Source organism: Spea bombifrons, chromosome 11 (genome assembly GCF_027358695.1).
Source record: "Spea bombifrons isolate aSpeBom1 chromosome 11, aSpeBom1.2.pri, whole genome shotgun sequence".
Lineage (NCBI taxonomy): Eukaryota > Metazoa > Chordata > Amphibia > Anura > Pelobatidae > Spea > Spea bombifrons.
This window is the reverse complement of record NC_071097.1, coordinates 36,575,619-36,585,823: the sequence shown is the minus strand read 5'-3', so window position 1 is coordinate 36,585,823 and position 10,205 is coordinate 36,575,619.

The following is a 10,205-nucleotide window of genomic DNA, read 5'->3' as shown; positions in this document are numbered from 1 at the left end:
CGATTTTGGAGTTATTTCATGATTGTTATTATTTATTGATTTTTATATCGCCATCATATTCCGTAGCGCTGTACAGGAAGTAATATATAACGTAACGATCTGACAGAAACAACAGGTGAGGAGGGCCCTGCGCACAGGAGCTTGCAATCTAGATAAATGCGTGAATTAGATGCTATTCTATTCCCCCGCAGAGGTGTTATTTACTGCGCAGCCAGATAAAACGCTTAATGTCATCTCAGGGGACCTACAGAGACCCCCCGGGCTCAGGAGAACATTCTAAGGGGCTTTGGGTTTAGGGTCCGTACTGGAGAGGTTCCCGCGGACCAAAACCTCTCTCACCGACCCCAACGCCAGGCAGGTCCACAGTTCTTTTAATTTTAGCGTTTTCCAAATGTAACGCTGCATCTCACACATAACGCTGAGTTTCACCATCAGGAGTTAAAGGTCTGTGCGAGCGACTCTATTGGTCGCCGGCAGGGAGCTCCATTATAGGTCGATGGCAGAGGAGCCTCCTGCCGGCGACCAACAGAGTCGCTCGCGACATTTAACTCCTGGAACCTCCCCAGGCCGGGTACAAGCGACTCTATTGGTCGCTGGCAGGGGGCTCGTCTGATTTCAACCAATGAAGAGCAGCTGCGCCATCAGATTCCGCAGCGCTGTACAATGTGTAATATTATTATTTATTGTTTTATATAGCGCCATCATATTCCGTAGCGCTGAATACCCGTGCATCACATACCAATAAAACCTACAGAAAGAAGAGGCAAGGATGGGAGCTGCTGAAACCACCTCATAGTCCAGAAAACAAACGTTCAAATAAATGAATTTGTACATAAAACACGAGAACCAATCAGCGCTTGCTTTTGTGTCTCATGACGATTACACGTTCCCGAACAAAATCCCGAGTGATGCAACATTTTAGATTTAAGAACTCTTAATGGGAAGGGATCATTTATCCATGAAAATCCATATTTTTCTTCTTCCTCTCAGATTAATATTAATAATAATAATAAATACATTCTGATTATTGGGAACCGGTCAATGATTTTGATTGGTTGTTTGTTTCAAGTCACTCAACCTTTAACAGAACTCAACAGTTTTTATGCTTTAACTACAAATAACCAAAATAAAATAAATCCTTCTGCTGAGATATTTTGCTGCAGTGATTCCGGCCAAACAATTACCGGAGCCGTCGGGCAAACCCTGGCCGCTATCATTAAAATCCCGGTAATCCACACACATTTTTCCTAAACAATTTATTTATTTCCAGGATACATTTTAATAAGAAAAACAGATAAATAAACGATGGAACCTAAATTCAAAAACGCATTGAAGCTGCACTAACCCACAACCCCACCAGGGGGCAGCAAAATAACAGAGAAGAAACTTTAAATGCACAGAACCCTCTCAGCTTAGAAACAGAATCTGCCGGCCCCATCCGGCCCCCATCTAGTCGCCCGTTTCTCCTGCTGTAACGACTCAAACCTTAATCAGTCATTGGCCTCGTCTTAGATTCAGGAGCCGTATGCCTATCCCGCGCATGTTTAATCCCCTCACTGTATTACCCTCTACCACTTCTGCCGGGAGGCTGTTCCACTTATCTACCACCTTCTCAGTAACTTCAAACTATAGAACAAGTCCAGTATCAATCGTTTACTGTGTGCATAATTTAAAAATGTTGCAATACTTTTACTTTTTAAGAGCTGCTTCCTTTCTTTCTTTCTTTTTTTATTTCTTTCCTTCCTCCCTTCCTCCCTTCCTTCCTTCCTTCCTTCCTTCCTCCCTTCCTTCCTTCCTTCCTTCCTTCCTTCCTCCCTTCCTCCCTTCCTTCCTTCCTTCCTTCCTTCCTCCCTTCCTCCCTTCCTTCCTTCCTTCCTTCCTTCCTTCCTTCCTTCCTTCCTTCCTTCCTTCCTTCCTTCCTCCCTTCCTCCCTTCCTTCCTTCCTCCCTTCCTAGACATACGGCTCCTGAATCTAAGACGAGACCAACGACTGATTAAGGTTTGAGTCGTTACAGCAGGAGAAACGGGCGACTAGACGGGGGCCGGATGGGGCTGATCTGCCGGCAGGGTCTATGTTTTCTATGTCTGTTAGATCGTAAGCTCTTGGACCATAAATCCGTTGTCCCAGTAACTCATACAGAAAGTGTTGTCTAAGCCGTCAGCGCTTTATAAATTATGAAGTGGAAAAGCCCCAAGAGGGTCTTCCTGGATGACACCGGTAGGTTGGAGCCGAGGCGCTCCATAACCCATTAGATCCGACACTTCTAGGATTTCTTGACTCCTTCAGATAATGAGGAATTTATAAAGCGAATGCTGTTCAGCTCCATTTTACTCGTGTTTTAACAAGATTTGAATAGATGCTAAAGACGGGAAACTAGAACGTCATTACTTCGACATGATGGCTTGCCAAGATGAAACTGTGTCAAATCCCGGCGAGATTAAAGAGCGCCAACACCCGGGAAGGAATTAGAGCCGTACATCTGCTTAGCGCTCATATACTTCCAGCCTAAAGAACGACAACGACAGAAGCGCTAATGGGGGGGGTACTATGTGAAAGCGTCAGTCATGGAAATCAACGTTAAACGAGAAAAAAAAACAAAAAAAAACTGTGATTTCTTAATGATTCAACTTAAAAAGCAAAAACAAAACAAAAATCTTGTTTTTTTTGTTACAATTTTTATAAGCCAATTAAAACGTTCTACGGCGACGCTTAATTTTTTATTTTTTTTTGCTCCTGCTGTTAAAATGTTGTTTTTTGTTCATTATTATTATTTTTATTTTATTTTTGGAGCTTATTGGCGGGAAAAAAAATGGCAGAGCGAGAAAAGAAATGAATAATTCTACCCCTCTCTCTCTCTCCACAGGGCTCTCTGCGTTTTAGGGTCATTTATTTGTGATTTAATAGTAATGAGGCCCCCCCTCCCCCGCCCCGGCAGACTGATGGTTTCTTGGAAAAAAAAATTGCAAAATTAGAACAAGGAGATATATTATTTATAATCAATTTATTGCGCGATGAATATTTCCTTGGTTTATGACCGATGAGCGACTAACGTTTTCTTTTCTTCATTCTGAGACAAAAAAATTCTCAAAATAAGTAAAAATAAAACGAACACGAAATTCACCGAGGATTTTCTGTATTTTGCTTCTTCCGGGCGCTTCTGTCTGTATTAATGGGCAAAACCTCCAAATATTTGTACTTCGCTCCTCCCCGCGTGAATTACCGCTGCCTCGGCGCTCGGCGACTAACGTTTTGGAGGATTTTGCATAAAAATGGAGAATATTTTCTGCCGCCCTCTCTGAAAATCTGATTATCTTTGTTGTGTTTCCCTTTGCTGATCGATAGGAGGCAGAGCCAGTCGTGGGCCAAATAGCACCCCAGGCATGAAGCCCCTCTGTTGCCCCCCATTATACTTTTCTAATGCCAGGCGTAGCTCTCTTACGTGTGCGTCCTCTACACATTATGGAGGCTTCTACCGAACCCCCATCAGGTCCCAGGGTTGAGTTTCTTGGATGATTGTTGGCGGCCCCGCTGGTCCAGGCACCCCAGGAAACCGGCCCTGATAGGAGGCAAGTCGATGGAGTGAAGAAAGAAGACAATGTGAAGACAGGAGGCAGTGTAATGGAGTGAGGATAGGAGGTTAACCTTCTTTGTAACAAATCTACAGATCTGAGCCAACGCGTTTCACAAATGATTTTATCTCTCGTATTAATTTAATATTTTATGGGGGAAAAATGTGTTTTTTTCCCCACAATTAGAGATCCATTCACTCAGCATCCCTGCGTTCTAATTTTTTTTAATTGGAATTCATGTTTTTGCGCGCGGAATCCCGGCCCCAGCGCTCCCCACACGGCCCTTAACGTACCGTCGAGCAATAAATCCGGCTAACGAAGCGATAACGCTCCCTACATGCAAATCCCGCGTACGAACACGACAAAGGGATGTTCAGACAAGCTGTTTACGCTCCGCCGATATATCGCCTCCTCATTTACTTGGGGAGATGCGTTATCGGGGGGTGGTTTTCGCAGCTGTTCTATCAAACCCTTTCCAATGCAACCATCATAAATATGGAAAGATCTCGCTTTGATTCGGCTTTTTCTATTTGTTTCTCTTGTTTAGGGGAAAACATGAAAGGGAATTTTAAAAGAAGAGCCTGCGCGATATACTCCTTTCTGGATACTGAATATTAACGCAAAAAAAAAATATCAACCATTTGCAATGCAGCAACATACAGGTGAAAGCACAACATCTAAAAGTTTGCCTCCATAGGAAACCGAGACACGTTCTTCATCCACGTCTCCCGTCAGACATCAGGGGGCTCGTATCTGTCACTCCTCGCTCCGCAGAGACTTCAAGGACAAACGCCACTCATCCGGGCTCACATTGGGACGCGCTGGCGCCTCTTATTTCCGCGGAGAATTCAATGACACATGCGCGACTCTTCCACGAAGACACCAGAAGCAATTAATGATCAACTTTTTTTTAAAGAGACTTCTCAGGAGAGCGTGTAAAGAACCCCCCCGAGTCCCACCTCTCACGCGTTGAGACATCAAGGTGACCCTTACATGGAGTAAGACACCAGACCGCCCCGTTTGTCACCGTTCTAGAGAAAGGGTTAATTCTTCAGTCCGCAGACAAAAGGCAAAACAATGAGGCGGTTTTGGAACAGTAGGACCCAAAATGACGTGTTTTAGAGATGACGTCATGATGACATCATGAGTTATAGAGGAGCTAAACCATGATGTTCCAGATTGGCAGGACATTGAGCGGTGAGGTTTGTGGATATTTATTGAAGCCGTAAGATCCCGAGTAATGGCGAATATGGATCAATGGACCACCAAACCTTCATCCTCCGTGGCCATGCTCCTCGGCGGTGGATTATGCGCCAAGACCCCTTCCCTCCCTGGCTAAAAGATCTACAGGAGGGCTAGAGTTTCTTGGCCCTTCTCTGAAGAGAACCACTGGAGTCTTCAATGGGAGACAGGTGGCCAAGTGGACCAAAACCTGACCCGTCGGGGGGCCCAGCTCCGTTAGGGTCGTTTTCAGTCTCTTAATAAAATATCTCCATCAAAAGTATGAATGACCTTAAAAACCTCCTTTAATTATTAATTTGAAAATATGAATGAGGTTTACAGAGGTATTTAGCAGCGGGGGGGGGGGGATTGGAGGTCTTCGTTTGGTCCTGTAGCGGAATTTGGCCCCTTTGAGATTAAGCCTGAGTTTATTACCGCAGACCGTTTGTTATCATTATTTTTTAATGTAATGTCCTGTTTTTTAGTTATTTTCCACCAAGCACAAAGCTGAGAATCTGCCCAAGAGCCCCAAAAACCCCTAGATTTGGGTAAAAACCCTGAGACTCGGGGGGCTATCATTCAGCGATACTACCGAGTACTCGGGTATCCCGTTTTATCGATCACACCTTCTGGCTGGGTGATCCGATGATACATTGTATGGGCTGAAGGTTCCAAAGCATTTCCTTACAACATATAACGTTATTCTCACTGTTAACCCCTCGTTGGCATCTTTCTTTTATGAGGTTTCTTTCCAAAATAACCAATATAATTAAAAGGGATACTTTTCTATCAATGCCATTTTTAACCCTTATTAAAAATGATATCTTATTTTATTAACAGAATTTAGTTATTTTTCACTCCCCCCCCTCATTTTTTAACTCCGCAGGAATTAAAGAAAAAATATCCCATCTCCTACTATTAATATAAATAAAAGATAATAATAATAATAAGTAATATAAAAAATTCCGCAGCGGAACAGTAAGATCGGAGCCCGTTTTCCGCTGTCGCTATCGGTTACGACATCAATACAAAGAAAAGAAAAAGGCGCTGGCCTTCTAAACGGCGCGGTAAATCGGGGAGCCGCATTCCTTCCAAACTTCTCCAACTTGATTTTCTTTTCTCCCCCCCCCCCAGTAAACTCTTCTTAACGATAGCTGGTGACAGACACGTCAAAAATAACAAACCCAGTCCTATGGAATACCCATCAATAATTTACCGCCCCCCCCCACCAGAGACACCGCGTTTCGCAATAATGAAAAATATACGATTTTAAAAATAAATAATAGGCTCTTGTCAGCCCCGCCGTAGCCGGGCGGCGGAGTCTTGACGGATTGACTGAATGCTCGTAGACATCGTCTCTCGTCGGATCAAAGTGGAAGGGCTCTGCTCGCCCAAGGCCACGTGCAATTTATTTAAAGAAAGTGCGTGTATCCCAGCAGGTAACGGCACTGGGCCGAGATACGCAGACAATCCGAGCTTTGAGGTTCTGCTGATTCCAGGGGGGGGGCACAAATGAGATTTATTTTCTCTCTCCTTCATTAAATGATTAACCCCTTTGTGGCTCAGACGCAGAATGTTTTCTGTATTTACAGCGTTTTTCCGATGGATACAGTTTATGGGACGAAGCCTCGAATCCCCCAAACCGTATACCCTTATAGGACTCACCATACCGGACAAGTGTCCTGTTTTCCACGGGGTAGTCCCAATTTTTAGGCACTGCCCACCAATGCCACTGACGTGCCCCGACTGTCCGAGGGGGCTGTGAAATCAATCTTCGTCCGGCCCAGCAGCCCTCTGTCTACCTCTGGTGCTTTTGTTTGTCGGTGTCACAGTTTGGGGGTATTTATAAGAAATGATCACTTAAAGGAAGCTGAGATCGGTGGCAGCCTGTGGCAGAGCCAGCATAATCTGATCAATTTCCCCCGTTCCTGATGTTCTCTCCCTTTTCCTCCCTCCCACCCTTGCAAAGGCTGCCTGAACCAATCAGAAGCAATCAGCAACTTAACAATAGGGGAGATTGGGGAGGAATAATCCTGCAGATCCTGAGAACAGAATGTTCTATTTCTATTATATATATGAATGACTCAAATGAGAGACGCGAGTAACCTCTTAATACAAGGAAATGATACATTATGGCTGCTTATAGAAATATACGGGATCTGTTACAATGTATATAACCAGAAATTCCATACAATGCCTGAAGCGGTAGTATTATCATATATCCCAAGTGTCCCTGGTTAGTCCAGCCAGTCCCCCTCTCAAATCCCTGCGCCCCTCTCCCCCCCTTTCCACCCCTGAGGGTATTAGAGGGTTCTACAGTCATAAAACTTTATAAATAGTTAAAATTTAGTAAGAAAAAAGAAAAACTTTATCTCAGCCGTAAAGCAGCTGGAATTATCTCCCCGAATAACCTTGCCGGTCGCTCGCTGTATGCGGATGACGCTGGTCTGTCTAATTACTTTTATTATAAGGTCGGCTTTCCTGTCCAGCTTCGGCCCCCGTGTCCACCTGCAGCTCCAGAGGAGCCGTTTCACCATCAAAGGCCCTTTCCGTTCAGGGCGACGTTCTCTGCAGCGATTCGGCTTCCTCCTCACCTCACAGTCCGAGGCCTTCTACCGAAATATATTATTCAACAAGAACTCAGTCAATTAATTTCCCTAAAGGTCTCGAGAGACGATTCCTGTCCTTCCTGAGGTGACCTTGGAGGAACGAAGTTATAGCGAATTGAGATAAATGTATATTTTTCGTATTAGCTCTGGATGGAGACATCGTCCAGCCGTCTCCCCTGTCTAACGGTACGGGGTTAATCGTGTTTGTTGCGGGGCCAATAAATAAAGGGCCAACGCTTGCCCTGTATAATGTCTAGATAAATCAGTGACCGGCCCCCTGTATAATGTATAGATAAATCAGTGACCGGCCCCTGTATAATGTATAGATAAATCAGTGACCGGCCCCTGTATAATGTATAGATAAATCAGTGACCAGCCCCTGTATAATGTATAGATAAATCAGTGACCGGCCCCCTGTATAATGTATAGATAAATCAGTGACCGGCCCCTGTATAATGTATAGAGAAATCAGTGACCGGCCCCCTGTATAATGTATAGATAAATCAGTGACCGGCCCCCTGTATAATGTATAGATAAATCAGTGACCGGCCCCTGTATAATGTATAGATAAATCAGTGACCGGCCCCCTGTATAATGTATAGATAAATCAGTGACCGGCCCCCTGTATAATGTATAGATAAATCAGTGACCGGCCCCTGTATAATGTATAGAGAAATCAGTGACCGGCCCCCTGTATAATGTATAGATAAATCAGTGACCGGCCCCCTGTATAATGTATAGATAAATCAGTGACCGGCCCCTGTATAATGTATAGATAAATCAGTGACCGGCCCCCTGTATAATGTATAGATAAATCAGTGACCGGCCCCCTGTATAATGTATAGATAAATCAGTGAGCCGGCCCCCTGTATAATGTATAGATAAATCAGTGAGCCGGTCCCTGTATAATGTATAGATAAATCAGCGAGCCGGCCCCTGTATAATGTATAGTTAAATCAGTGAGCCGGCCCCTGTATAATGTATAGTTAAATCAGTGACTGGCCCCTGTATAATGTATAGTTAAATCAGTGAGCCGGCCCCTGTATAATGTATAGATAAATCAGTGACCGGCCCCCTGTATAATGTATAGTTAAATCAGTGACCGGCCCCTGTATAATGTATAGTTAAATCAGTGAGCCGGCCCCTGTATAATGTATAGATAAATCAGTGACCGGCCCCTGTATAATGTATAAATAAATCAGTGACCGGCCCCTGTATAATGTATAGATAAATCAGTGACCGGCCCCTGTATAATGTATAGATAAATCAGTGACCGGCCCCCTGTATAATGTATAGGGAAATCCTTTTTAGGGCTGTAGAACCCTCAAAAGAGGGCAATCAAGGGATGAAAGTGGGGCATCAGTCATTTGGGAGAGGGACTGGACAAGCTAAACAGGGACACTTGGCACTTTTCCCATACTTCATCCTCCCCTGCACCCAAACCTTGATATTTTTAAAAAGCTTGCAGTCTGCTTTGCCGGCCGGTGTGGCAGAGCCTGGGTGGTCTTATACAGAAGGGCCGGTGTGCGGCCCCCAGTGAAATGACTCAGAAGGCTCTCATTTATTTGTTCTTCCCAATTACTGGGCTTTTCGGGCAGGAAATGAGCTTTTGTTTGCAGTTATTTGCATGACGCGTTTCTTTCGCTGGTTACTTTGTTTCTCCATCCTGGAAAGGAATTGAAGAGCAATAAATATTTGAACGGCTGCGTCGCCCCCCCTGCCCCCCCCCCGGCGCGGTCTGCCCTCTGACAATAACCTTTTCACCCCACAAGCTGCATTTATAAGGAGAGACAGGTAAAAGATCCCCAAAATAATTACTGCTTTTACAATAAATTTATCATAAAACCAGGAAGGTCCCAAATTTCCAAAAAAATTCCTTCTAGCTTTATAATAAAGAAATAATAAATTAACTTTATGGAGGAACGGACTTCATTAGCATCGCCATAAAGCATCAGCTCAGTGCGGTGTTGGACCCGGGAAAGTCACCAAAAATGTCACATGACTGACAGCAACGGCGGCTCCCGGTCTGCAGATAAAGGGGGTTTATTGGAACAAAATGAGATAAAAACAAGTTATAGAATGAAACTAAAGTTGCAACTTCTTTAATATGTATTCTTCAATTAAATTACTTACCTTTCAGAAAAGCTTCGGTTCCAGAGCTGCAATATAACACTTTTTTATTCATCATTTTATTTATCATTTTTATATCTACAGCAAGTGCTTTTGGTTTTTTAATAGTTGTTTATTACATGTATATATATTTATATAAAAAAATCAAATCATTCCGATACAATATGGCTCCTGCTAAAAAAAAATAAATAAAAAGTACTTAAATAAATAAAAATAAATTCTAATTCTCAATATTTTGTGGACAAATTAACCCCCCCCCCGTTCTACATCATCCGCCAACCACTGAACCGCGCGGGATTAGCAGATTCTCATTATAATCGCTAAATGAATATCCCTTCCACTTTTGCCGCATATTATAAATATGTTTTGCATGATTAGCGCTTGGCGGGATTTAAGTCTCTCCCAGGATTCGGAGGTCAGTCCGTTCAGAGCCCGGCTCGTCTCGCGGCGCGCGTTAACCGCAAATCCGTGTCATATTAGGTGGAACAAGATTTCTTTTTTTTTTTTTTAAACCGCGCAGATGTTGATTTAAAATATTAATAATACGTCTTTATCAGGAGTTGTCTGGGAAAAGCAATTTTCCAATCAAACGCGGGCTTCCCCCCTCTCCGCGATCTCGCGTGCCCACGGAGGAGCTCGGTATAAACTTCCGTGTAATTTCACAATTAGCCTACA